This window comes from Ailuropoda melanoleuca, chromosome 16 (genome assembly GCF_002007445.2).
Source record: "Ailuropoda melanoleuca isolate Jingjing chromosome 16, ASM200744v2, whole genome shotgun sequence".
NCBI lineage: Eukaryota > Metazoa > Chordata > Mammalia > Carnivora > Ursidae > Ailuropoda > Ailuropoda melanoleuca.
In genome coordinates, this window is record NC_048233.1 from 28,049,734 (window position 1) to 28,077,334 (window position 27,601).

Here is a 27,601-nt window from a genome sequence, read left to right on the forward strand (position 1 = left end):
AGTGACTACTTTATTATCCAACCATGTGCGGGTTATTTCCAAGAGGGAATGTCCTTAATTCATACCAATGTGAAAATAACACGTTCTTTTTATTTAATTTCTTTTTATATCTCATATCATGTCTTACTCCAAATTGGAAACAACAGTGCCCATGCTCATGAATTCTTGTGCATTGTTAAAATTTTCCATTGACTAAACCCTTGATTTTATTTGAGGCATAAAATGTATGACTCAGGATCCTTGCAGGAAACAGCTGGGCAAGTTCAAACAGGTTAGGCAAGGAGGTATTAATAAAGAGGCTGTTCATAAAGGTGTGGGCAGAATTAAGGGAAAGCAGGGATAAGGGTGGTTTAATACCCTTAGACTAGCAATAGCAGGAAGCCCTTACCTCTCCCAGTCCTGAAAGCCAGGGAGGGAATAGTTACCAAAACCAGGAGAGAGTGGCTATAGGTGAAGCTACCTAAAAGGAGTTATGGCTTTGGGTTAGTAAAGGACATAGCCTGTGCCAACCCAGTGGGGAGGGATCCTAGAAGAATATATACTTTAACCCCATTCTCCAACCCACTTTTGATCTCCTGGTGCTTCTGCTTGTAGTTTCAACCCGCCCAGAAGTTAGAGGTCAAGAAATCCCAGTTTGTGCAGTCTGTAAAAGTCATCCTCTTAAAGCCCAAAGTAAAGAAGTTTAGAGTGGAAAATAACCCAATTCATAAGCCACTGGTTTTTAGATAAAGTAATTAAATATCACAAACATTTTGAAAATTAATAAGAGTAATAGCTCAGTCTGCACCAAAGTAATAATTATTATAATTTTATAACTGAGAGGGATGGCAATTGTGGTCTTTAATCAAGATTCTGAGAGTCTGGGCAATGACAGCTTAAGCCCTGTCATTTTCTAGTTAGCTTCATTGGTTATTTTTATTTTTATAAAGTTATGCAATTCCTAACCCACACTTACTGGTCATTTGCAATGGAATCAAATGCCTGGCATTTCCGTCAGATAGACTTTAAAAATTCATTAATAATAGTTATTCAAATAAATGTTTAATGCCTATTACGTGCCAGGCAGGATGTATCAGTAAACAAACATGTCCTCTTGGAGTTTACATTTAAGTGTGAGAGCCAGAAAGCAAGCACACAAACAAAACAATACATGGAGATAAGGATAAAGAACAAGATAGGATGGGGGGCAAAGGGGTGCTGGGGAGAAAGGAAGGAGGGGGAAAGCAGAAAGAGAGGGTTTAGTTTTGCTTTGGTGGTCAAGGAAGACATCTTTAAGGCTGTAACATTTTTGCTGTTAAAAAGATAAACTAAGGGATTTAAAAATTTTGAGTTTATTTGAGCAAAAATTGATTGGAATTAGGCGCTACCAAACCAAATGTAGTTAGGAGCACTGAGGCAACAGAATTCAGGGGAAAGACTTATATAGACAAAGTGGAGAAGCAGAGAAAGGAAATTATTTGATTGGCTATATATTAAAGTCTAGTTGGCTTTTTATGATTGGTTATCCTTAGCGTTTTGATATTGGAACCTTGAGGCATTTACAGGCTTAGATTTTGGTTTGCACACATTGGCCACTGTGGCATTAGAGCCACCTTGATCTAACTGCCTCCTTGTCTAATTAATTTAACAGACTTGAGGGATAAAAGGAGCTAACCCTGCAGAGATCTGGAGATGGAAGAGAAAGGCTGTGAAGCAAAAAATGTGCTTGGTAAAGTTGGAAGGATGGAAGGAGGAGCTGGAAGGTGCCCCCAGTGAAAGAGAAGAATTGCGGTGGTAGTAAGCAGCATGTGCATCCATAGCACCTTCATGCCTGGGACGCTGAAGATTTCAATCCTGGGTTGCTGTCATGGTGGTGATGAGTCTCAGAAATCTCAGAACCATGGAGCCTGCATGTGGCTAAGAGCTTGGGCTCTAACTTCAGAGTCTTAACCCTTATTTTTGCCTAAGGTGAGTGTAATATTATGATTTATAATAATAAAAAAATATATATATTTGATATATATGTTTGTGATTTATAATAAAATACATATACACATATACATATATACATATATATATATATATATATTTTGTCTTCAATCTCTTTCTGGTACAGAGCTCTTAAAACTTTTGGAATTTCCTAAGAGCAATAGGAGCATCTTTTGTTACAGTATTTGGTCTTTCGTCCTTGGTTCCTAAAATAGCTCCAGAGCCTTAAAGGTGAAAGGAATATGTCATGTTATTCATAACAAGCCCCTTTCAACCACCCCTGAATTTATGTTAATGCAGCGACTTTTGGAAAGCCCCTAAGGATGGGGGCTAGTTGCCAGGGGACCTAACCTGATTAGAAGGTTGGAACTTTCAGTGCCACCCTCCATCTCTGGGGAGGGTAGAGGGGCTGGAGGTTAAATCAATCATCAGTGGCCAATGATTTAGTCAGTCATGCCTGTGTATGAAGCCTCCATAAAAACTCAAAAGAACAGGTTTGGAGAGCTTCTGGATTGGTGAACACTTGGAGATTTGGGGAGGGTAGTGCACCCGGAGGGAACATGGAAGCTCCGTGCTCCTTTTCCCAAAATTTGCCCTTTGTGTTTCTTACATCTGGCTGTTCTGAGTTATATTCTTTTATGGTACATTGGTAATCTATTAAGTAAAATGTTTTCCTGAGTTCTGTGAGCTGCTCTACCAAAGTAACTGAACCCAAGAAAAGGTTCATGGGAATTTCCAATTTATAGCCAGTAGGTTAGAAGCATAGGTGACAACCTGGACTTGTGATTAGCATCAGATGTGAGTGTGGGAGGGGATTTGTGAGCCTTTAATCTGTGGGATCTGTTGCTGTCTCCAGGTACATAGCGTCAGGATTGAGTTAAATTGTAGGACACCCGGCTGGTGCTGCAGAATTGCCTGATGTGTAGGTAACCCAGACATCTGGTGTCAGAAATGATGTAGTATACAGATGGTCCCCAACTTGTAATGGTTCCATTTATGATTTTTCGACTTTATGGTGGCATGAAAGCAATATGCATTCAGTGGAAACTGTACTTCAAGTTTTGAATTTTGTTCTTTTCCTGGGCTAGTGGTATGTGGCACCATTCTCTTTTGTGATGCTGGGAAGTGGCAGCGGGCCACAGCTCCCAGTCAGCCACGATTACAAAGGTAAACAACTGATATGCTTACAACCATTCTGTTTTTCACTTTCAGTACGGTATTCAATAAATTACATAGATACTCAACACTTTATTATAGAATAGGCTTTGTGTTATATGATTTTGCCCAACTGTAAGCTGACATAAGGGCTCTGAGCATGTTTAAGGCAGGCTAGGCTAAACTGTGATGTTCGGTAAGTTAGGTATATTAAATGCATTTTCAACTTATGACATTTTCAGCTGACCATAGCTTTGTCAGGATGTAACCCCATCGTAATTTGAGGAAGATATATAGTAGTGGAATGTTGAGAGTAGAGGGGAAACACATGGAAGTGAGTTTTCCTTAGATTGAGTCACTTAACTCCTTGGTAAGTCAATTTCTTCACTTGTCAAATAAGGCTAGTAATATAGTATCTTATCCAAAATCCACGAGGACCATGTGTCTGAGAATTTCTAAATTTCAGGATTTTAGAATACTATCATGGTACGTATACCAGATATCATGAGACACCCCCATGGAGCTCTAGGGCAAACCAAACATTACTATTTCTACATTGAAAGGTATTATGGTGGACAGACTCTTAAAGTGGTCCCACAGTTCCCACTTCCTGGTGTTCACTCCCTTATGTGATCCTGTCCCTTCAAGTGTGGGTAAGACCTGTGCTTGCTTCTAAGTGAAAGAATTTGATAAAGGTAATAGGGTGTCAGTGATTCTATGCACATGATTCCGTGGCTACTTTACATAAATAGTATCTATCTTGCTGGAGTCTCAGTCTTTCTTCCCCCTACCCCTCATCCTTGCTGGCTTTGAGGAAGCAAATGACCAGGGTAGGGGGTGCCACACAGCAATGAGTATGGATGGGCAGCCTCTAAAAGCTGAGGGCAGCCCCTGGCGGATAGGCAGCAAACACAACAAAACACACACACACAAACAAAAACCAAACTGAAACTATCAGTCCTACCACCTCAAGGAACTGAATTCTGCCAATAACATGAGTGAGCTTGGAAGTGGATCTTTCCCCATTTGAACCCAGGAGAGACTGCAGCCCCAGCTGACACCTTGACTGAAGCCTGTGAGACCCTAAGCAGAGGACCTGGTTTGGAGTCCTGACCCATAGAAACTTAAAGATAGTAACTGTGTGTTGGTTTAAGTCACTAAGTTTGTAGTAATATTGTTATACAGCAATAGTAAACTAATAAATGTATGGATATTCATACATTTTTTTCCTGTTTTTTAAAATGTATAAATAAACATTATAAGTAATCAAAATAGCCTCACATGTGTTCAAGACAAATTTTGCCATCAGAAGGGTTTGGGCAGCAAATACAGGAAGAGTCTGTTGGTTTTCAGTATTTTGAGCTTCCAAATTAAGATAAAGGATTGTAGACTTGTATCATATAACCTTATAAGGTTGCTGGGAGATGGGAAAAAATACTACGTGTTAAGGGGTTTAGAATAGGATTTAGCACAGAGGAAGTACTCCATAAATATTGGCTATAATTCTGATTAGAATCAGAGCTCCTGGGGCTGGGCCAACATCTCTGCTGGTATTCCTTGCAAGTTACTTCTCAGCTTCCGTATTTCTAAAAGGAGGGCCTCTCAGAGGACCCTAGAGTTGGGGGAATAACTCCTGTTTATTGAGCCCCTGTTCTGGGGAGGCTTGGATTGGGTGCTCAGAGAGCTGTGATGTGGATTGCTTCCAAGTGAAAAGGCATATGGTCTGCTTGTGGCCTGACTGCTGACGAGGTGCACAACCCTAGGGAAATGGCTTCTTACTGAGTCTTAATTTCTTGGTCTGTCAAACGGGGCTGGCTGATCCCTCCCACCTAAATATGTGAGAGGAGAGGTATGACAAGTGTACTCACTCTAGACTGAAGGGTTATTTTTGTTTTTAATGTCATTGAGGGGAAGAACATATGCAATGATCTGCCTGACCTTTCCTTATATACACGAAGGAAATGCTCCCAACCCTAATGCTAAACCCCATCTCCACCCCTGCACAGAACACAGAGGAGTGGCTCCTTGTCTTTTGCCTAGTCTTCTGTGCAATTGTGGTGAGGATGGCAGGTTTCCACCTGCCCAGACCACCATACCCACCTCTGCATCTCCAGTTCTTATGCAGTAATGACCTGTGTCATCATCCCTCTCCCAGCTCCCTCACTAGACTATGGGTTCATGAGGCCAGCCCAGTGCCCTGCATGCACCTCAGTAAACATGGAATCAATGAAAACAGGAAGAGAAGTAAAGAGATTACCAGGTAAACAGGAGGGTGAGCCACTTCCAACCAGGACACTCACTGGTGATAGCCCTAGAGATGGTCAGAGTAGCCAAATTTGGATATATTTTGAAGGTTGAGCCAATAGATTTGCTGAAGGATTGGAAGTGAGGGAAAGAGAGAAATCAAGGCATTGTTCATTCATTCATGTTTAACTAATAATTATTGGCTATTGACTAAATACTAGGTACTGTTTAAGATGTTTTAGGTATAGTAACAAATAAGAGAAGGTCCCTGATGTCAAAGAGCTTATGTTCTAATTGATGGAGACAAGCAATAACAAACAAGATGTTATAAAAATGTTATGTGCTAAGAAGAAAATAAAAGAGGGCAATGTAACAAGTTATTAGGTAGGATATATTTGGCTGAAAACCCAACTCAAAATGGCTTTAACATTAAGATTTTCATTTCATAGGAAAAGTTAGAGTAGGATTGTTCCATGGTTGGTTACTCAGTGACTCAATGACATCATGACTCCAGCTCAGCATCTCTGGGATTCTCAAGTTTTCTTCTCATGCTTGTAAGATATCCTCCCACTAATGTATAGGCAGGGAAAATCTTTTTCCTCACATTTCTCTTTTTTTAAATTTAAATTCAGTTAGCCAACATATAATACATCATTAGTTTTTGATGTAGTGTTCAATAAATTATCAGTTGTGTATAACACCCAGTGTTCATCACATCACGTGCCCTCCTTAATACCCGTCACCCAATTACTCCATGCTCCCACCCACCTCCCCTCCAGCAACCTTCAGTTTGTTTCCTATAGTTAAGAGTCTCTCATGGGTTTTTTTCCCCTCTCTGATGACTTCCCATTCAGTTTTCCCTCCTTTCCCCTATGATCCTCTGTGCTGTTTCTTATATTCCACATATGAGTGAAACCATATGATAATTGTCTTTCTCTGATTGACTTACTTTGCTTAGCATAATACCCTCCAGTTCCATCCACGTCCATGTAAATGGTAAGTATTCATCCTTTTATTGAAGGGACGGTCCCTTTTTCCATTGGATACTTTCTTGTTTTGTCGAAGGTTAGTTGATCATAGCATCAAGGGTCCATTTCTGGGTTCTATATTCTGTTCCATTGATCTATATGTCTGTTTTTGTGCCAGTACCATGCTGTCTTGATGATTACAGCTTTGTAATATAGCTCGCAGTCTGGAATTGTGGTGCCACCAGCTTTGGTTTTCTTTCTCAACATTCCTCTGGCTATTCAGGTTCCATACAAATTTTAGGATTATTTGTTCCAGCTCTGTGAAAAATGTCGATTGTATTTTGATAAGGATTGCATAGAATGTAGATTGCTCTGGATAACGTAGACATTTTAACAGTATTTATTCTTCCGATCCATGAGCATGGAATGTTTTTCCATTTCTTTGTGTCTTCCTCAATTTCTTTCATAAGTGTTCTATAGTTTTTAGAGTACAGATCCTTTACCTCTTTGGTTAGTTTTATTCCTAGGTATCTTATGGTTTTGGGTGCAATTGTAAATGGGACCAACTCCTTAATTTCACTTTCCTCTGTCTCGTTGTTAGTGTATAGAAATGCAATAGATTTCTGGCCATTGATTTTATATCCTGCCACTTTGCTGAATTCCTATATGAGTTCTAGCGATTTTTTGGTGGAGTCTTTTGGGTTTTCCACATAAAGTGTCATGTCATCTGTAAAGAATGAGAGTTTGACTTCTTTGCCAACGAATGCCTTTTATTTCTTTTTATTGTCTGATTGCTGAGGCTAGGACTTCTAGTACCATGTTGAACAATAGTGGTGAGAGTGGGGATCCCTGCCATGTTCCTGACCTTAGGGAAAAAACTCTCAGTTTATCCCATTTAAGAATGGTATTCGCTGTGGGCTTTTTGTAGATGGCTTTTATGATATTGAGGTATGTTCATCAGGGATATTGGACTGTAATTCTCCTTTTTCATGGGGTCATTGTCTGGTTTTGGGATCAAAGGTAATGCTGGCCTCAAATGAGTTTGGAAGTTTTCCTTCCATTTCGATTTTTTGTGACAGCTTCAGAAGAATAGGTATTAGTTCTTCTTTAAATGTTTGGTAGAATTCCCCTGGGAAGCCATCTGGCCCTGGACTCTTCTTTGTTGGGAGATTTTTGATTGCTGCTTCAATTTCCTTGCTAGTTATGGGTCTGTTCAGGTTTTCTATTTCTTCCTGTTTCAGTTTTGGTAATTTATAAGTTTCCAGGAATGTATCCATTTCTTCCAGGTTGCCTAATTTGTTGGCATATAGTCGCTCATAATATGTTCTTAAAATTGTTTGTATTTCCTTGGTGTTGGTTGTGATCTCTCCTTTTTCATTCATGATTTTATTAATTTCTCTTTTCTTTTTGATAAGTCTGGCTAGGGGTTTACTGATCTTATTAATTCTTTCAAAGAACCAGCTTCTAGTTTCATTGATCTGTTCTACTGTTCTTCTGGTTTCTATTCCATTGATTTCTGCTCTAATCTTTATTATTTCTCTTCTCTGGCTGGGTTTAGGCTTTATTTGCTGTTCTTTCTCCACCTCCATTAGGTGTAAGGTTAGCTTGTGTATTGAGACTTCTAATTTTTTGTTTTAAAGATTTTATTTATTTGACAGAGATAGAGATAGCCAGTGAGAGAGGGAACACAAGCAGGGGGAGTGGGAGAGGAAGAAGCAGGCTCATAGCAGAGGAGCCTGATGTGGGGCTCAATCCCATAACGCCGGGATCATGCCCTGAGCCAAAGGCAGACACTTAACCGCTGTGCCGCCCAGGCGCCCCGAGACTTCTAATTTTTTGAAGAAGGCTTGTGTTGCTCTGTACTTCCCTCTTAGGACCACCTTTGCTGTACCCAGAGGTTTTGAACAGCTGTGTTTTCATTTTCATTTGTTTCCATGAATATTTTAAATTCTTATTTAATTTCCTGGTTGACCCAGTCATTCTTTAGTAGGATGCTCTTTAACCTTCATGTGTTTGAGTTCCTTCCAAATTTCCTCTTGTGATTGAGTTCCAGTTTCAAAACATTGTGGTCTGAAAATATGCAGGCAATAATCCTAATCTTCTGGTATCAGTTGAGACTTGATTTGTAACCTAGTATGTGATCTATTCTGGAGAATGTTCCGTGCGCACTCAAGAAGAATGTGTATTCTGTTGCTTTAGTATGGAATGCTCTGAATATATTTGTAAAGTCCATCTGGTCCAGTGTGTCATTCAAAGCCCTTGTTTCCTTGTTAATCTTCTGCTTAGATGATCTATTGCCATGAGTGTGGTGTTAAAGTCCCCTACTATTATTGTGTTATTATCAATGTGTTTCTTTAATTTTGTTATTAATTGGTTTATATAATTGGCTGCTCCCATGTTAGGAGCATAAATATTTATAATTGTTAGATCTTCTTGTTGGATAGATCCTTTAAGTATGATATAGTGTCCCTCTTCATCCCTTACTACAGTGTTTGGTTTAATATCTAATTTGTCTGATATGAGGATTGCTACCCCAGCTTTGTTTTGAGGTCCATTAGCATGATAAATGGTTCTCTACCCCCTCACTTTCAATCTGGAGATGTCTTTGGGTCTAAAATGAGTCTCTTGTAGACAGCATATACATGGGTCTTTCTTTCTTTCTTTCTTTCTTTCTTTCTTTCTTTCTTTCTTTCTTTCTTTTTTTAAGATTTATTGATGAGAGAGAGAGAGCACAAGCAGGGGGAGCAGAAGGCAGAGGAAGAGGGAGAAGCAGGCTCCCCACTGAGCAAGGAGCCAATGCAGGACTTCATCACAGGACACTGGGATCATGACCCGAGCCAAAGGCAGACACTTAACTGACTGAGCCACCCAGGTGCCTCAGGGTCTTGCTTTTTTTTTTTTTTTAATCCAATTTGATACCTGTGTCTTTTGATTGGAGCATTTACCCCATTTACATTCATAGCAACTATTGAAAGATATGAATTTAGTTCCATTGTATTACCTGTAAAGTCCCTGTTTCTGTTAGATTGTCTCTGTTTCTTTCTGGTCTCTGTTATTTTTGGGCTCTCTCTTTCCTTACAGGATACTTTAGTATTTCTTGCAGGGCTGGTTTAGTGGTCACAAATTCTTTTAGTTTCTGTTTGTACTGGAAGCTCTTTATCTCTCCTTCCATTCTGAATAACAGCCTTGCTGGATAAAGTATTCTTGGCTGTATGTTTTTTTTATTTAGTATCCTGAATATATCATGCCAACCCTTTCTGGCCTGCCAGGTTTCTGTGGATAGGTCTGCTGCCAGCCTAATGTTTCTACTCCTGTAGGTTAAGAACCTCTTTTCTCGAACTGCTATGAGGATTTTCTCTTTATCTCTGAAATTTGCAAGCTTCACTATTATATATTGGGGCATTAATCTATTTTTTTTTTTTTGAGAGGGGTCCTCTCTACCTCCTGGATTTGAATGCCTGTTTCTTTCCTCAGATTAAGGAAGTTCTCAGCTATGATTTGCTCAAATATACCTTCTGTCCCTCTCTCTCTCTTCTGACTCAGGGACCCCAATAATTCTAATATAGCTTCACTTTATGGTACTGCTGATTTCTCAAAGCCTCCCCTCATGGTCCATTAGTTGTTTTTCTCTCTTTTCCTCAGCTTCCTTCCTTTTTATCAACTTATCTTCTATGTCACTCTTTCTTCTGCCTCATTTACCTTAGCTGTTAGAGCATCCAATTTAGACTGCATCTCAGTTAAAACATTTTTAATTTTGGCCTGATTAGATTTTATTTTTGCACTAAGAGATTCTTAGTGTCTTTTATGCTTTTTTCAAGCCCAGCTAATAACTATAATCATCATCCTGAATTCTAGCTCTGACATTTTACTTATATCAATATCAATTAGATCTGTGGCAGAGTATTACCTCTGATTCTTTCTTTTGTTGTGAATTCCTCCTTCTAGTCATTTTGCCCAGAGAAGAATGGATGAACAAGAGAGCAAAATAAAAAATATCAACCATGACCCAAGTGAAATATACACTAGACAAATCCAAAGAAGTCAGAAACTAAAAAAGAAAAGAAAAAGAAAAAAAAAAATGGTGGGGGTAAAGAGAGAGTATAATCTCCTAGGTGGACAAAACAGGGTGATCCACTTGGTCCTGGTGTATTTTGGTCTGTTTGTTAGAAGACACTAAATCACAAAATTGTAAAGAAAGCAAAACTTATATACATATACAAAAAATAAAATTTAATACAGTGAAAGGAAGTAAAAAATGAAGACTATGTCTATAAAATATAAATGTAAAAAATGAAAGTTAAAAAAAGACTTAAAAACAGAGTTGATAAAATAAGGCACTAGTTGAAAAGGAAAAAAAGAAAAAAGAAAAGGAAAATTTTAAACTGAAAAATAAATGCATCATGAGAAAAAAACTTGAATTCTACATAATATTTTCCCCTAGTGCTGGAGTTTTACAATCCTATGTGCTCTGTCAACTTGGTATTCACCTGTTGTTCCAGCTCGTCTTCTGGGGGAGGGGCCTGCTGCTCTGATTCACAAGTGTCTTTTCCTGGGCAGCGTTACACTGCCCCTCGCCAGGGGGCCAGGCTCAGTGTAAGCTCTTACTGGTTGCTCTATGTGGCTTTTGTTCCCTGAAGGCTTTCCGTGCCTCTTTAGAGGATGAAAATGAAATGGACCTACCCCGGTCTGCAGCCCCAGAGCTGAAAAATCATGGTCCCCTGTCTTCAGTAAACCCACAGGGATTAACGGTCTTCAGTTTTGTGTGTGCCAAGCTCTGTAGACTCCTGCGGTTTGCACCCACACTGATCCTCCTGGGGGAAGGTGGAGGGTCACCTCTTTTCTGTCCTTTGCAGGGCTCCTGCATGGAGAGTTGTCACCCAGTGATGCCGCAGTTCGCAGTTTATGGCAAATAGAGCTGAGAGCCCCCTCCTGGGCTCACTGACTCTAACTGGTTTCCCAGCTCCAATGCTTGGGAACTCTGCAGGCTCAGGCACCCCCATTCTTTCTGTGACCCTGGGGATCCTGTCCCACCTAGGATTCCGGCCTCCTTCACCACCTGAGCACCTTTCAGGAAGGGATGTCTCTCATTGGAGCAGATTTCTAAAGGTTCTGATTTGGCTCTCCAGGGCTATATCACTTTCCAGTAGCCGGCTTACTGAGGCTTCCTCCCCCTGCCGTTTATCTTCCAATATATCCCCTCAGATTCACTTCTCTGCGCCGCCTACCTTGCAAAAAGTGGTTGCTTTTCTTTTTGTAGAATTTCAGCAATTCCTTTCTTATATCTCAGGTTGAACTTATAGGTATTCAGAATGATTTGATAGTTATCTAGCTAAATTCAAGGGCCAGATGAAATGAGCTCCCCATCTCTTCCACCATCTTGCCTCCCTCCATCCTCACATCTCTTTTTTAATAGCACATAAATCTTTGCCTAGAAGAACCCTCTGCTGTACCCTTAGTATTATAGCACATACCATTACTAAAGCATCCTTGCCAAAGGGAACGAGACATCATCTTTGGCCTAGATCAGTCATGATTTATCTCTTGGGGTTGGGCATGGGCCTGACCACCCTTGTAGCATGTAGGTACTGGATACATGAACAAAATCATGATTCTGTTAAAGGGGTGAGGAGGAGAGAGGGAATAGCCATAAGCAACAAACACTGTCATCCACAGAGAGGCAGGGAATAATTAAAAAAGGGGTGAGATGACCTCTGTAGGGATGGAAATGCTTACTTGAGTCTTGTCAAGATGTAGTTGTCAGTCTTTGGAAGTCTGGGGACTAGCATTCCAGGTGTAAAGAAAAGTAAATGCACTGCTTATGTGTATGAGTACAGGGTTTCTTTATGGGGTGATGAAAATGTTCTAAAATTGATTGTGGTGATGGTTGCACACCATCTTTGAATATACTAAAATCTATTAAATTATATACTTTAAGTGGGTGAATTATATGCCATATGAATGATATCTCAAAGGTGGTATTTTTAAAAAAGTACAGTAAATGGCAATGCCTTGAGACTAGACAAACTTGGTATGAATCACAAAAATTATTTGATTCACTGGGTTAGATTCAGTGGAGAATTCTCATAGCCAACTTTAGTTACAGTTTATCCATTAACAAAGGGTATGAAACTCAATTTCAGAATTTTTAATAAAAGGCAGAGAAATACCCTATATTTCAGGTGTGATATTCCCTGTTGGTGTTTCTTTCCCAGGAATGTGGTTTTCCTAGACTTCAAACCACTCAGCATGTGTGGCCTCCAACAGACCTGCAGCCACGGGTAGGTGGGATCTTGTCTCATCTGAAGGGCTTCTACTGTGACTTATAGGGAGATGTTGCATTCTCCTTATGTGTAACATCTGGTCTACTAATTAAGCTGATAATTTTCCATTGGATACAGCTTTAACAAGAGATATTACCCAATTTAGTTTCTGTCTTTCTCTTTTGTGGTGGAGATTTGCTCTTTTGGGGTTGGTTGGTTTGTTTTGGTCTTACCACAATTACAAGAAAGCATTTTAAAAAATCATTTTAAAATTATTGAACTATAATTGACATACAATGTTATATTAGTTTTGGGTGTAAAACATGCTGATTCAGCAATTCTATATATTACAAGAAAGCATTTTTATTAGAACTAGTGCTATACACCTTGCAGCTGGGCCTTTCTAACATTCTGCAGAGGTGCAAATGAGCGTTTGTCAAAAACCGGTGCTTGTCCAAAGCTATGCAAGGGAGGGAGCTCAAGTCCATCTCATATACGTAATTGAGGAACAAAAAGAAGGCCAGTGTTGCTGGAGTTTAGGGAAGGAGATAGGACAAAGAGGTAGGCAGGGACTAGATGATTAGGGCCTTGATAATCATGAGAGATTAAATTTTATAGCTAACTGTAATTGGGAGCCACTGGAAGTCTTAAACAATGACATGACAAAATAGGATAGGTATTATAAACGGATCAATTTGGAGCTATAAATTTTGTGGAAATATCTGCTACACAAATAATTAAAGAAGACTAGTATCCAGAATATAAATAGTACTCCTATAGATCAATACGATAAAAGACAAAAAACACAATTGGAAAATCAGCAAAATACTTGAGTCAGCAGTTCCTCAAAGAGGAAATCCAGATGGTCAATAAACGTGCGAAAAATGTTCAGTCTCATTAATCAACCAGGGAAATATATACTAAAACCATACTCATATAAGCCACTAGATTGATAAAAGTAGAAAAAAAAATCTGATATTACCAAAGAACTTTGACAGTAGTAATGCAAGCTCATCCTCTTGTGGTCAGTATTAAATTGGTATAACCATTTTGGAAAACAGAAGGTGTACATCTTTTATTTTATTTTATTTTATATTTGTTTGAGAGAGGAGGGGGAAGGGAGGGGCATAGGGGGAGGGGGGCAGAGGGAGAGGAGAGAGAATCTCAGGCAGGCTCCACACTGAGTGTGGATCCTGATGTGGGGCTCCTTCTCACGACTGAGAGATCATGACCTGAGCCAAAACCAAGAGTTAGACACTTAACTGATGAGCCACCCAGGCACCCCCATGTTTATTAAGGCAGTCCAATATCTATATTCATATATATCTGTATATCTGTATATCTCATCCTCTCTCTCTCTCTCTATATATATATATGAGAAAGTCTTGAATGTTAATATCAGGAGACATGTATTAGAATGTTCATTGTAGCACTAGTAATAATTGAAAATATCCCGAAGTCCATAAATAGTATAATCTAATGATACTAATTATGATGTATTATATTATGAATTTTATACAGAGCTCCAGCTATATCCATCAGCATCAGCTCATGAACATAATATTGAGCAAAAAGAAGCAAGTCACAAAAGAATACATATAGTGGGATTCCATTTATATAATTTCAAATTAATAAAATGAAACTATATTATTTAGGCATGTACACACATGTGGTAAAATGGAAGTAAGGCAAGAGAATGATTTTTAAAAAAGGACTGTGTTTATCTCAACAGGAAGGGAGGAGATGTGAGCAGGAGGCAGCCTTATGAGGTACTAAAAGTGTACCATTTCTGTGAAGCATAAAAGTTTTTAATTTTGATGAAGCTCAGTTTATCTATTTTTTTCCTTTGTTGCTTGTGCTTTTGGTGTTATACTTAAAAAATCCTTCCTGGGGGACCTGGGTGGCTCAGTTGGTTAAGTGTTCCACCCTTGATTTTGGCTCAGGTCCTGATCTCACGTCCTAAGATCTAGCCCCACATCAGGCTCTGCTCAGTGGGGAGTCTGCTTGGGATTTTCTCTCTCTCTGCCTCTCCCCTGCTTGTGCATGCATGCTCGCTCTCTCTCCCTCTCAATAAATAAATAAATGCTCGCTCTCTCTCCCTTGCACTAAATAAATAAATAAATAAATGCTCGCTCTCTCTCCCTCTCAATAAATAAATAAAATAAAATAAAATCTTTAAAAAAATGAAATCCTTCCCAAATCTACACAGAAGTGTTTACCCCTATGTTTTCTTCAAAGAGTTTTATAGTTTTAATTCTTACATTCAGATCTTTAGTCCATTCTGAGTTAATTTTTTGTATTTGATGTGCGATAGTCCAACATCATTCTTTTGCAGATAATGTTCCATTTCTAGACCTGTGTGTGGATACATTGATATTTACTTTATAATATATATACTCTTCTCTATGGGAAATATGTTTCATAGATTTAAAAATACAATTGGAAATAATGGCTGGGATACTGTGTGGAGTACCCTGTCTGTGGAGAGTATGTTATAGAGAAATGAAAGACAAATCAGGAACACCAGTTGGAATGTCTTACGAGTTTTTGGCTGTAGTAATAGAATAGATGGTGGTGCTGTTAACTGAGACAGCAATGAATGCATTAGGAACAAAGTTTTGCGGGAGGAGAAACAAAGTTATCTTAAGGATATGTTAAATTTGGAGCTTTTCAACATCTTAGTGGAGAAGTCAAAAAGGCAATCTGATATGTGGAATCTGGAGTTTAGGGAGGGAAGTGGGTCTACAGGTATACATTTGTGAGTCTGTGGCATGCAGCTGTCATAAAGCTATGGAACTGGTTGAAATTATACAGGGAGAAAGTGTAGACACAGGAAGGAAGAGCATCAAGGACTCGTGTAGAGTGTTAATAATTAGAAGCCAGGCAGAGGAAATGGTGGGTCCTCCCAAGGATACTGAGAAGGAGCAGCCAGTGAGGAAGGAGGGGAACAGAGGAGTGTGGTTTCAGGAAATCTTAGAGAGAAAAATGTTTCAAAGAGAAAGGAATTGTCAAATACTGCTCAGAGATCAACTATGATTTAGACAGAGAACTAATCTTTAGATTTGGCAAAGTGAAGATGGTCAGCAAGTTTGATAAGAGATATTTTGTGGAGGAAGCAGGAAAAAGCCTGATTGGCCTTACACAGGACATTGGGGAATTGAACAGTCGGTGACCACCATTCAGTTTTTTAACTTTCTTCTTTTTTACAGTTTCTTTCAAAAAATATCAGGAGGCGTATCATTGACCACCAATTCTTCCTTATAAAGCAGAGCATGTATTCCTTGTTATGTGTAGCTAGCCGGTATCAGAACTGAATGCATCATACCCTTTCCAGTCCATGTTATGGCTCACAAAATAGTGATTATCTAAAAAAAAAAAAAGAAAAAAAAAGTTCTCCCAAAGCACTGGATTTTAGTAATGAGCAGAACAAAAAGTCCTCTAGCACTTCTCCTTATACCACATATATGTAAGAACTGATTCATTTTCTAGACATTAGCAATTAGTGACTTGATGCAACTCTAAATAAAATATTTGCTAGCATGAGCACAGAACAGCAATTCCTCTTTCACATTAAATGCCTTTGATGTTATGCAATGTCAAGTAAGTTGACAATGGAATTTTGCCAGTAGCTTGTTTTCCTTTCTCTGAGCATATTTTCAACAACTTTCCAGCTAGTTTTTACAAATCCTTTGACAATAGTGAGAACTGTTGAACTCATTTAGTATACAAGGAACACAACTCTTAATAAAATATTGATAGTTTTGGTCTCTTTCTGACTTTAGCAAAAATAATTATGTAATTCTGTACTATATTGTTTTGTTTTAGTAATGAAAAATTTAATTGGCTTACTGGAGGTTACAGTGTTATGTTAGAAATTGAAATCAAAGCATCATTAATTTCTTGCCAAAACTTGACAAAGTTTCTTAGAAGATAGCACAGTGTGAAAAAAAATAACTGCATTGCTAATTTTCAGATATTCACCATCACACTTCTATTCATTTATTTTTTACTTCTGTGAAATTATCACATTTGCCTCTTATCTAAAAATGGGGCTCCTGTTCATTTTTTTATATTTATGACATTCTAAATTTTAATATTTACATTACTATTTTCATTATTATATTTTTTCTTTAGTGCTTCCAAAATTCTTGATAACATTTTTTCAAATATTGGATATATAAGACCACACGATAGTAACACAAAAATTGAAGTGTTGTGAAAGTATTTTAAATTGAGATGAACTGCACCCGATAATTGAATATTAGTGTAGACAAATTGCCAAGCATGGTTCTTATAGTTCATGTGGTATTTTAAAAAATGATGTTATCACAGAGAACATAGCAGGACTTACTATTTTAAGACAGTAGTGTAAAGTTAGCATTTTTCCTTTTGGAGGCTAAATCACCCAAACGTAGAGTAGAATAAGAAAAAGTATTAGACAAATCCTTAAATTACAAAGTAAATGGATGGGAGTGAGAGTATGGGAGGATGTTAAGAGTGTAGATTTTAGAAAGATCTCATTAGATTTAGAGTTTCAGATTGGTTTGGGGTCAGGTTAAAGGTTAAGTAGCAAAATATACTGCTTAAAAATTAAGGACATAGCTTAAATCTCTTGTATAGAGCCTAAATATCTCATTTCAAAGGCAGGAATGCAATTCACAGGTTGGTTGCAGGACCTTCCCTGGATCCACATGGTTCCAAGAAGCAGAGAAAGTATAGCAACATATGTATCACATAGAGGAGTTGTAGTTGGAGAAAACAGTCTGCGTCAGTAACAGAGACGCAGCTTGCATTGTGAACATCCCTGTAATGGCCTATCTTCATTACCTGAGGAAAAGTCAAACAAACTCCCACACAACATACTGAGTCACAAGGAATATTCCTGTTGGCTTGGAAAACAGTGTAGATAGCCAGAGTAACAGGAAGCTGCATGGCTGTGGAAAGCCAGGAAGAGCAGTGCTGGCCTGAGGATATATTCCTATAGCAACACAATTGTTGTGGGTACCAGCCCTTGGAATGGCAGCTATCTGGACAAGCTGTACCTGAGATACTCTAAGCCAGAATCCCAAAGAGGACTGAAGTGGTCTTGGTTACTGACAGAAATAGAAATAAACATTGTTTGGAGGCGAGCTCTCCAAATTTGGTCCAGAGGACTCTGACAGATTATGATTAAGCGATGAACTCAGAAACAAGATTGCCAAACACACAATAAGGCAATAACCATGAGTGAGAGTCAGCAAGAAACAAACACCAGATTTAGATTCCCTAAAAATTTCAAGTATTGGAATTATAATTACATTCATACAACGTAAAACAGCTATGTGTGAGCTGTTTAAATAAAGCATGCAATTTAAAAAGTGATCATTCAATTAGAAACATCCAGAAATTTTCAGAAACATTTTGAGACAATCCAAAAGAAACCAGAAATAAAAAAATGTCATTGTTGGCAGCAAAAACAAACAAACAACTGTGAAGGGTTTAGCTAGATTAGACAACTCAAGTGAGAATTTGTAAACCAGAAGATATATCCGAAGAACTGATCCAGAATGTAGTAAAGATAAATAAGAAAACGGAAAATGTACCCAAAAAAAAGGTTAAAAGATATGGAAGATGGAATGACAAGATCTAGCACTTAGAGTTCCACATAGAAAGAATCATGAGAAAGGAGAGGCAATATATAGAGATAATGCCTGCGAATTTTCCAGAACTGATGAAAAAGCATAAATCCATAGGTATTACAAACAAAGAAGAAAAAAAAAACAATGGGACAGGAAAAAATATTAAAAATATATTTCAAGAAAAATAAATCATAGAAATAAAAAGAGACTTGAGTCTGAAAACAATATAAAAGGCAAATATTATTTTATAAAATAGTCCCATATGGTCAACACCAATATATGTCCTCATAAAAATACTAGATTTCAAAAATTAGCATTCTTTGAAAGTTAAAGAAAATAAGTCACTTATGATGAGAAAAACAGGCTGAATTCATTCCTAGCAGACAATATTCATTCCTAGAAGACATTTTAGATAGAGCAATACAAAATTAAGGAAAGAGGTATGACCCAGGAATTGTATATCCAGTCGAACTGTTGTGTAAGTAGAAAGGCAAAGAGTTCTGAAAACACAAGACCCTAGGGTTAATGTTTCTATTAACTCATTTGAAGATTCTGCCAGTGGACAAATTTTATCGAACAATAGATGACTAGAAAGCATAGGGTAGATAGCATTAAGGGCTGCTGACAAATAGGATTAAAATGGAAACAAATATGGGCATTATTTCTACTAAACAGAAAGCTAAACATTAAAAAAGATAATATAATTAAAATTGGGAAGTTGTGGAAAGAAAGGGGAGGTGGAAGGATAAAGCAAGTTACTAATTTATTGCTTAGAATAGGGCATTTATAGGGGTGCCTGGGTGGCTCAGTCGTTAAGAGTCTGCCTTCGGCTCAGGGCATGATCCCAGGGTCCTGGGATTGAGCCCTGCATCGGGCTCCCTGCTCCGCTGGGAGCATGCTTCTTCCTCTCCCACTCCCCCTGCTTCTGTTCCCTCTCTCACTAGCTGTCTCTCTCTCTGTCAAATAAATAAATAAAATCTTTAAAAAAAAAAAAAGAAAGAAGAATTGTACATATAACCAAGCAAAATCCCACATAGGAAATAATTTTTTAACCTTAAAAGCATGAATCATATCACAATATAACAAGACATAACGATGACTAAACATACCTTTCATATCAAGAATTGTAAATAATTGTAATAATTATAAATGAGTTAAACTCATGCAGTAATGGGGGAAAAGTCAGATTGGATACAAAACAAAAATATTTCTACACTGTAAAGAAAGAGAAACTTAAAACCAAGAGAAGAAAAAGCATTAAATAAGATAAGGGCACTTCATATGCGAAAGGTTGGAATTCACAGACATAACAGTCAGGGATATCTATGTACAAATAACATAGCATCAGTATAAGCATAGTCTTTAAGCAAAAGTTAAGGTCTATACAGAGAAGTAGACAGAATCACATTAGTGGCAGGATACTTCAGTTCATCCCTCCAGTCCATGACAGATAAAGCATACAAAGAAACAAATAAGGTATAACGAACTTAAATAATGTGATAGAGTAGAGTTAATTGGTGTATGTCAAATTCTGTGATTCTGAAATCGGAGAATATACTTCTTATTTATGTTCCTAATTAAGGAGGAAACCTCAATAAATTCCAAAAAGAAAAAAAAAAAACCCAGTACAGATAACTTTCTCTAGTAGCAATACAATAAAACTAGAAGGCAAAAGGCAACAAAAGCCCCACTTGGAAATAAAATACCTTGTGTTAAACAGCCCTTGGGCCCAGGGAAAAATGGAATTGCAGCTATTTAGATAAAACAATAATAAAAACATTACATATTGGAACATATGTCATATTGCTAAAGCAGTGTTCAGAGGAAACGCATTTTAAATACTTTTGTAATATGTCACAAATTGCTTAAAATAGCTAGAGATTGTATTAGGGGATTCCAAAAACCTACTACATATGTAAATATCTTATTTAATAAGCAAAAGTCACTAGCAACAAAATTAAAATCCCAAAATCAATGAAGTTCTAGAAATCTAAGTGTCTTTCTAACTCTTATGGTGTCAAAACAAAAATGTGGGTCTGGACATTAGCAAGGCAAGAGTTTATTAAGGGGGCCTACTGCAATAGAGAGATACTCAAAACCTAAGCCAGAAACATCTCTGAGAAGTGGACAAGCAAAACTTTTATATGCAGAGACCATGGGACAGGTGGCTGTGGAAAGAGGAAGGGGTATACTAAAATTGCAAGGGAGGGGTGGGTCTTGAACTTACCGAACCCTGTCGAATATTGTAAAAGCAGGAAGATCAAGGCAGGAAATTTTAGTTGGTGGTTAGGCACATGGGTGGAGTTCGGGTCGAGATGGAGCAAACAAGTTACAACACAGAACATTTGCATAAAGTTCAGGGTCTAGCCATCCCTTAGCAAACTAAAGTATTGTCAAGCATTAAGTTTGACCAGTTTTGTCGTTGGCTGTCAGTGCCTGCTTAAATGATTTTGTTTTTTAAGTGGATATAAACTGCATATATTTCAGGCCATGCTGACACAAACATATCCTAGAATACAGCTCTATAAATATTCCAAACTAGGTCTTATTCACAGGTGAATAAATTACAAAGCAGCTAGCAAATTTCACCATATTAACTAATAAGAAAGACTGAAAACAAATGCAGTAAGCAAATTCAAATGAAATTAAACAAAGATCAGCAAAATAAATCTAAGAAAACAGGAGACTAAAAAGATAAAAGTAGAAACTACTTAACGGGCGCCTGGGTGGCACAGTCGTTAAGCGTCTGCCTTTGGCTCAGGGCTTGATCCCGGCATTCTGGGATCGAGCCCCACGTCAGGCTCCTCCACTGGGAGCCTGCTTCTTCCTCTCCCACTCCCCCTGCTTGTGTTCCCTCTCTCACTGGCTCTGTCTCTCTGTCGAATGAATAAATAAAATCTTTAAAAAAAAAAGTAGAAACTACTTAAAATATAAAATAAATAAATTTATAAAATTTATAAAATAAAAAAAGGATAGAATTAAATAACCCAAGAGGTTGCTTGGGGAAAAAAAAAAGATTAACTTTTAAGTGAGTTAATTAAGAAAAAAAGCACAAATATACTTGGTGCAATAATTCAGAAATTCTAGATAAAATGGATTTGTTTTTAAGAAGCTATAATATACCAAAACTGATCTCAAAAGAAACCAAAAGTCTAAACAAATCAATTACTGTAAAAGAAAGTATAAAGAGCTATCAAAGTAATCAAAGCACCTTTTGTATGTTGTCATGCTGCAACTTTAAGGAGCAGATAATTCCAAAATTTAAGCTACTCTAGCACATACAGAAACCTTGCAAATTCTTTATATGAAGCAAGAATTATTTTGATACTAAATCTGACAAAGATGATAGGGAAAAGAAATGCCCAATAATTTCACTTATAAATATTGATGAAATAATCCTAAATAAAATATTGGGAAAAGGAAAACTGCAATATCTTAAAAGAATAACATGACAAAATGGGATTTATTTCAGGAATACAAAGGTGATTAAATATTAGGACATATATTTTATGAATAGATATAAAGAAGATCAACTCTACAGACTTTGAAACAGAATTTGATAAAAATTTGAAATCTACCTTTGAGTCAAAGATGTTTATAAAGGAATAAGAACAGAATACACTACATTAACATAAATCTATTTTAACCCCCAAGCCAGCTTATGTTCCACAGGAAAATATTAGAAACACTTCCATTAACAAATGGTTAAAAAAATGATGACTACTATTTCCACTAACATTTTCCTAGCTAATGCAGTTATCTTCATAATTTGGGGAAAAATAAGAAGTTAAAAAATACTGGAAATAAATATGTTCGCTCCCCTCATTTCTATTCAACATTGTGCTAGAGGTCCCAGCCAAGGCAATTAGGCAAGAAAATGAAATAAAAGGACTCTAGATTAAAAAAGAAGAAGTAAAACTATTTCATTTGTAGATGACATAATTTTACATATTGAAAATCCATTAGGGCTAATAAATGAGTTTAACAATGTTGCAGAGATACAGATCAATATACAAAAATAGTCTCATTTCTATACATTAGTAATAACAATCCAAAACCAAAGAAGACAATTCCATTTACAATAGTATTAAAAAGAATAAAATACTTAAAATAAATTTAACAAAAAAGTGGATAACTCATAGTGAAAAAAACAAAACACCATTGAAAGAAATTACAGAAGACTGGAATTGAAATGATACTCATGTTTATAGATTGGAATATCTAATATTGTTAAAATGACAATACACCTCCTAGTTAATCTGCTGATTCAATACAATCCCTGTCAAAATTCCAATTGCCTTTTTGCAGAAATGGAAAAGCTGGTCCTCAAGTTCATAGAGAATTATGAGAGGCCCTGAAGAGCTAAAACAATCTTGAAAATAAAGCACAATATTCCAGTTATAAAATAAATAAGATGCAGGGATATAATATACAGCATAGGGAATATAGCCTATAATACTCTTACAGTTTTGTGTGATGATGGACTTATTGTGGTGACCAATTCATGATGTATATAAATATCAAATCATTATGTTATATACCTGAAACTAACACAATATTGTATGCCAATTATTCTTTAATAAGGATTATTTTAGATGTATAACAAAAAAAAAGAAAAAAGTTTGAAGTTTGAACACACATTCCCCATTTCAAAGTTACTTCAAAACTGGAGTATTCAAGACTATGTGTACTGGCATAAGGATAGACATATAGATGAATGGAATGAACTGAGAGTCCAGGAAAAAACCCATATACTTATGGTAAAATGATTTTCAATAAGGTTGTCAAGACAATTCAATGAGGGGAAGTAATAGTCTCTAATGAACAGTTCTGGGAAACTGGAATTTACAAACAAATTTAAAACCCAAGTATCACATGCTGTATACAAAAATTAACTGAAAATGGATCAACACTTAGATACAAGAGCTAAATCTTATTAAGAAAACATAGATAAAAATCTCTGTGGCCTTGCATTAGGCAGTGGCTTCTTAGATATGGCACCAAAAGCACAAACAACAAAAGAAAAAAATAGATACATCAGACTTCATTAAAATTAAAAAATTTTGTGCTTCTAGGACATTACCCAGAAAGTGAAAAAACAACCAAAGAATGGGATAAAGTATTTGCAAGTAATATATATATATTAAGATTTTATTTTTATTTATTTATTTGACAGAGAGAGAGGCAGTGAGAGAGGGAACACAAGCAGGGGGAGTGGGAGAGGGAGAAGCAGGCTTCCTGCTGAGCAGGATGCCCGATGTGGGGCTTGATCTCAGAACGCTGGGATCATGACCTGAGCCGAAGGCAGACCCTCAGCGACTGAGTCACCCAGGCGCCCCTGCAAGTCATATTTTTAAAAATTCTGCATGGGAAGAGTTATCATAAAGCAATGGCAATGGCTACTTGAGGAAAATAATTTTATATTTGTATCACAAAGGGCTAATTTTCCTAATATAAAAAAAGAGCACCTGCAATAAAGAAAAATACAACCTAATACACAAATAGATAAATCATAAAACCAGACAATTCAGAGAAAAGGTAATACAAATGACTCAAACGTACAAAAAAATGTTAATTTCATTCACAATAGGACAAATGTTAATGTCCTGCTAAGGGATCATTTTGACCTATTCAATTAGCAGAGAAAATATGTCTGATAATAATATACTGTGTGGCTGAGACTATGAGGAACGAGGCACTCTAATTTCCATGAGAGGATGAATTGTCTCCATAAAGAGAGATTTTAGCAGTTAACTTTAAAAGTTATAAATTCATGTACCTTTTGAAGCAACAAGTCTGTTTCTAGGAATTTGTCCTACAGATTGATTCAAACAGGTATGAACTAACATTTGTACAAAGTTATTTATTAAAACCTTCTTTGTAATCTAAAAAGAAAACTATCTTTGTGTCCATTCAAGAATTCTCCGCAGCCGTAAAAGTAAATGAGGCTGCTCTTTGTGTACTGGTATGGAAGGTTGTCCTAGACATACTGTTGCATGTAACAAGACGCAGAAGACTGTGTAGCCTAAATTACTTGTAGGAAAAGATCAGAGGCATGTGTGTTTGTATGTGTGTTTTTTCTGATATATTGTAAAATATCTCTGGAAGGATGCATAACAAACTGATCATTATTGGCTAAGGGATGTGGTTGGAGGGAGACCTTTTACTGTTTATCCTTTGACCTTTTCAATTTTTTTTTCATTTTTAAATTTTTTAAGTAATTGCCCCACCCAGCATGGGGCTCAAACTCACAACCCCAAGATCAAGAGTTGCATGCTCCACTGATTGGACTGGTCAGGCATTCCAACTTTTTCAACTTTGAATCATGAAAATCATAACTATTTTAAAGATAATAAACTAAAAATATAAGAGGAGTTCTGTAAAAGAAGTAATCTTAACTTCACATTTATGAACTGTGTGTAAACAAAATTACTTCTTTACTTTCTCCCCTGAAATGGCCAAACTTTTTTGAATACTTGATAGACCATCACTAGTTGACCACTCTCTGAGCAATATTGCCCTAGAACTTTATACACATTAAGATCCCAGAGTCCACCACAGTTAGACTCAGTATCTATAACTCTATCACTAGGACTAAGTATTATATTCTCATACCAGAAATTAAATGGGATCTTATTTAGAGAAATTTAGTTCTTAGTTAACTTCAGTAAATATTTGTTGAAAACCTATTATGTAACATAATTTCTTATGGAGAGATGAATGTATCATGATTACCATTCTCATAAAGCCCACAACCATGCTAAAATACCAAACTATAATTAACCATATAAAATATGTTTCAAAGACCCCGGCAACACCATGGCAACCGGTTAAAATAGGCTTATTATAACACCTCTGTGCCTAAGTTTACAACTGAAAAGATATACATGAAATTGTTATTAGCAATTACCCCTGGCGGGTGGGATTGGTAGGAAGGAGATCAAGGACTTGTACTTCTTTAAATACTTAAAAAATGAAGGTGGTGAAATCGTGAGTGATTTTATTTAGTTTTAGGGTTTTTGTTTTTCAAATATAAACATAGGAACAAATCAAGAGTTTTAAACAACCACCTAAAGTTATTTCTTCACAGAATCGAAACAAATTCTATTTCTCTCTTTCCCAACTCCTTCACTTAACAGTTAGTATGAAGACTTGGCACTTTGTGTTTTCTTTGGCCCTTGTTAAATTAAGAAGAATGTACAATATACCAAAAGGATAAGATCATCACCCAAAGTGTGAAATCTAGAAACTGAATTTATTGCTTACTTAGGTAAGGGAAAGCTATGCTGATCAGACACAGTCTCATTGAGCAGAGCAAATAGAGGTTTTATGGGAAGTATTGTTTTGGGACATATTGGTTACTGAGGCAGGAGTAGTTGAAAATCAGCCTTAGAAACACGGGTTATAAAAGTGTGTTTTCTGTTCCTGAGGTGTGTTTACCGGAGTAAGTTGTCACTGATCAGTTAAATAGGTTTAAAACCAGCTTTGGTATTTGTTATCATGGCTATAAAAACATAGGTTCCTGGGGAAGTTTCCTTTTTGGGTTCCTTTTCCTAGGTTCCTGGGGATTTTTTTTTTTCGTGAAAGATAAGTTATGTCTCTTTTTGCTTGCCCTTGCTTTGAAAACTAGAGGTGTCTTGCACTGAAAGGAAACAATTTCCTTAGACTAATCATAATCTGTTATTAAAAGGTCTTAAGAGAGCATATTCATTTTCTGTTGCCGCTGTAACAGATTACTGCACATTTAGTGGTTTAAACAACACAAATGTATTGTTTTATAGTTCGGTAAGTTAGAAGTCTGACACAGGCCTCACTACGCTAAAATTAAGGTGTTGGAAGGACTCCGTTCCTTCTGGAGGCTCTGGAGAAGAATCTGTTTCTTCTTCCAGCTTCTAGGGGTTGCCCGCATTCCTTGCCTCATGGCCTCCTTCCTCCTCCTTCAAAGCCAACAAAGCATTCCTCTGACTCTGCTTCTGTTGTCACATCTTTCTCCGATCCTTCTTTCTACCTCCCTCTTTCCCTTATAAGGACTTTTATGATCACATTGGGTCCAGATGGATAATCCAGGACACGCTGCAGATCTGGTGACAGGAGGTCCAAGACTGGTATGGTAGCGCCACAACACCATCCACTGACCCCTTCTGTCTTGCTGTATACATACTTCACAATGACTGTAAGCCTCAAGCATCATGTATGTTTTTCCGGCAAGAAGAATGAAGTGGAAGAACAGTACCAGAAAAATGCAGCTTACTCGTCATTTGCCAGAACTGAGTCATGAGGGTCACCTCTACCTGCTGGGCGATCTGAGAAGATACGTTCGATTTCTTGCATCTCTAAAAAGGGAAGGAGAATGGAAATCAATGTTGGAATGAGTGAGAGCTGCGTTCACCTCCAGAATGACTGCAACAACTAAGTGAACTTAACCAAGAACTTTGCCCAGTTACTGAAGATCAGGTGCCAGGTGCTAGAATTTTAGTGGACTACTTGCTGCACGTGTTCTAAGATACCTGGTGACAGGTTAGGTGCAGCTTCCACTCTCTTCCTTTCTGCAGGGCTCAGGCACAAGAGAGGAGATTGAATCCGGGGCAGACAGCTTCACATTAGGGCACCCCCCCCCTCTATTCCCTACCTGTGTGTAATCCCATGCTTGTTGTACAGTCTCTTCAGGAGTAAATGCCAAGTCACATGCCTCCCAGCACAGCTGCAACTCATTAGTCAGAGATTTCACAACGAATGCTTCTGTAAACCAGGTGCAATCTGACCCGCTAACATTCCACATTTATCTTACTTTGCTACATTCTTGGGAATAGAGTGGCAAGAAGGCAAATCTAAGGTCATATCCCCGGAGTCCCTGGGTCTGATGTATGAGTTCATGCCTGCTGAAAACCCTTTTCTTGCAGTAACCGGGTACTTAAAAAATAGTGTCCCTTTCTTCCTCTTGAATTCGGAATCGGTCGAAAGAGAGATTCAGACAAATGAAGGTCAAACTGTTACCTTAATAAAGCTGACTAGAAGACGTGGCCAAGTGGACGCTGTCCTACTTTCCCCAGACTTATCCAGTAGTTACTGGTACAGCTGAACAACACAGGTTCCCAGTAGAATACAGGTCCATGAGAGGAGAGCTGACACACTCTCTGCAAAACACAGGTCTAGGAATGGGGGAAGGGCTGAGCTGTTTATTCTCCACAACTCACGCGTTCATCTAGGCTCTCCTATTCCCCTGCGGAGGAGTAAATGAGGGGTGGAGAGAATCTCCGTGATTCTCAGCTCTTCCAGGAAGTTTGCGGTCACCCAGGGAACAAATGAGCAGCCAGGTTAGAGAACCATTTTGGTCTCCCTTAAGTTACTGCATATGGAAACACAGGGGGTGAACATGACTGTTCTTCCC

General features: G+C 37.6%; 1 long non-coding RNA gene across 1 annotated transcript in view; it reads left to right on the top strand.

Moving 5' to 3' along the window:
• Window positions 1-27,233, top strand: part of LOC117796586 — a 33,781-nt gene extending 6,548 nt beyond the window's left edge. The window contains exons 2-4 of the long non-coding RNA XR_004621154.1: window positions 1,631-1,947; window positions 12,548-12,613; window positions 26,242-27,233. This is a non-coding gene — a long non-coding RNA (uncharacterized LOC117796586). The remainder of the gene's footprint in view (window positions 1-1,630; window positions 1,948-12,547; window positions 12,614-26,241) is intronic.
• Window positions 27,234-27,601: the final 368 nt, after the last annotated feature.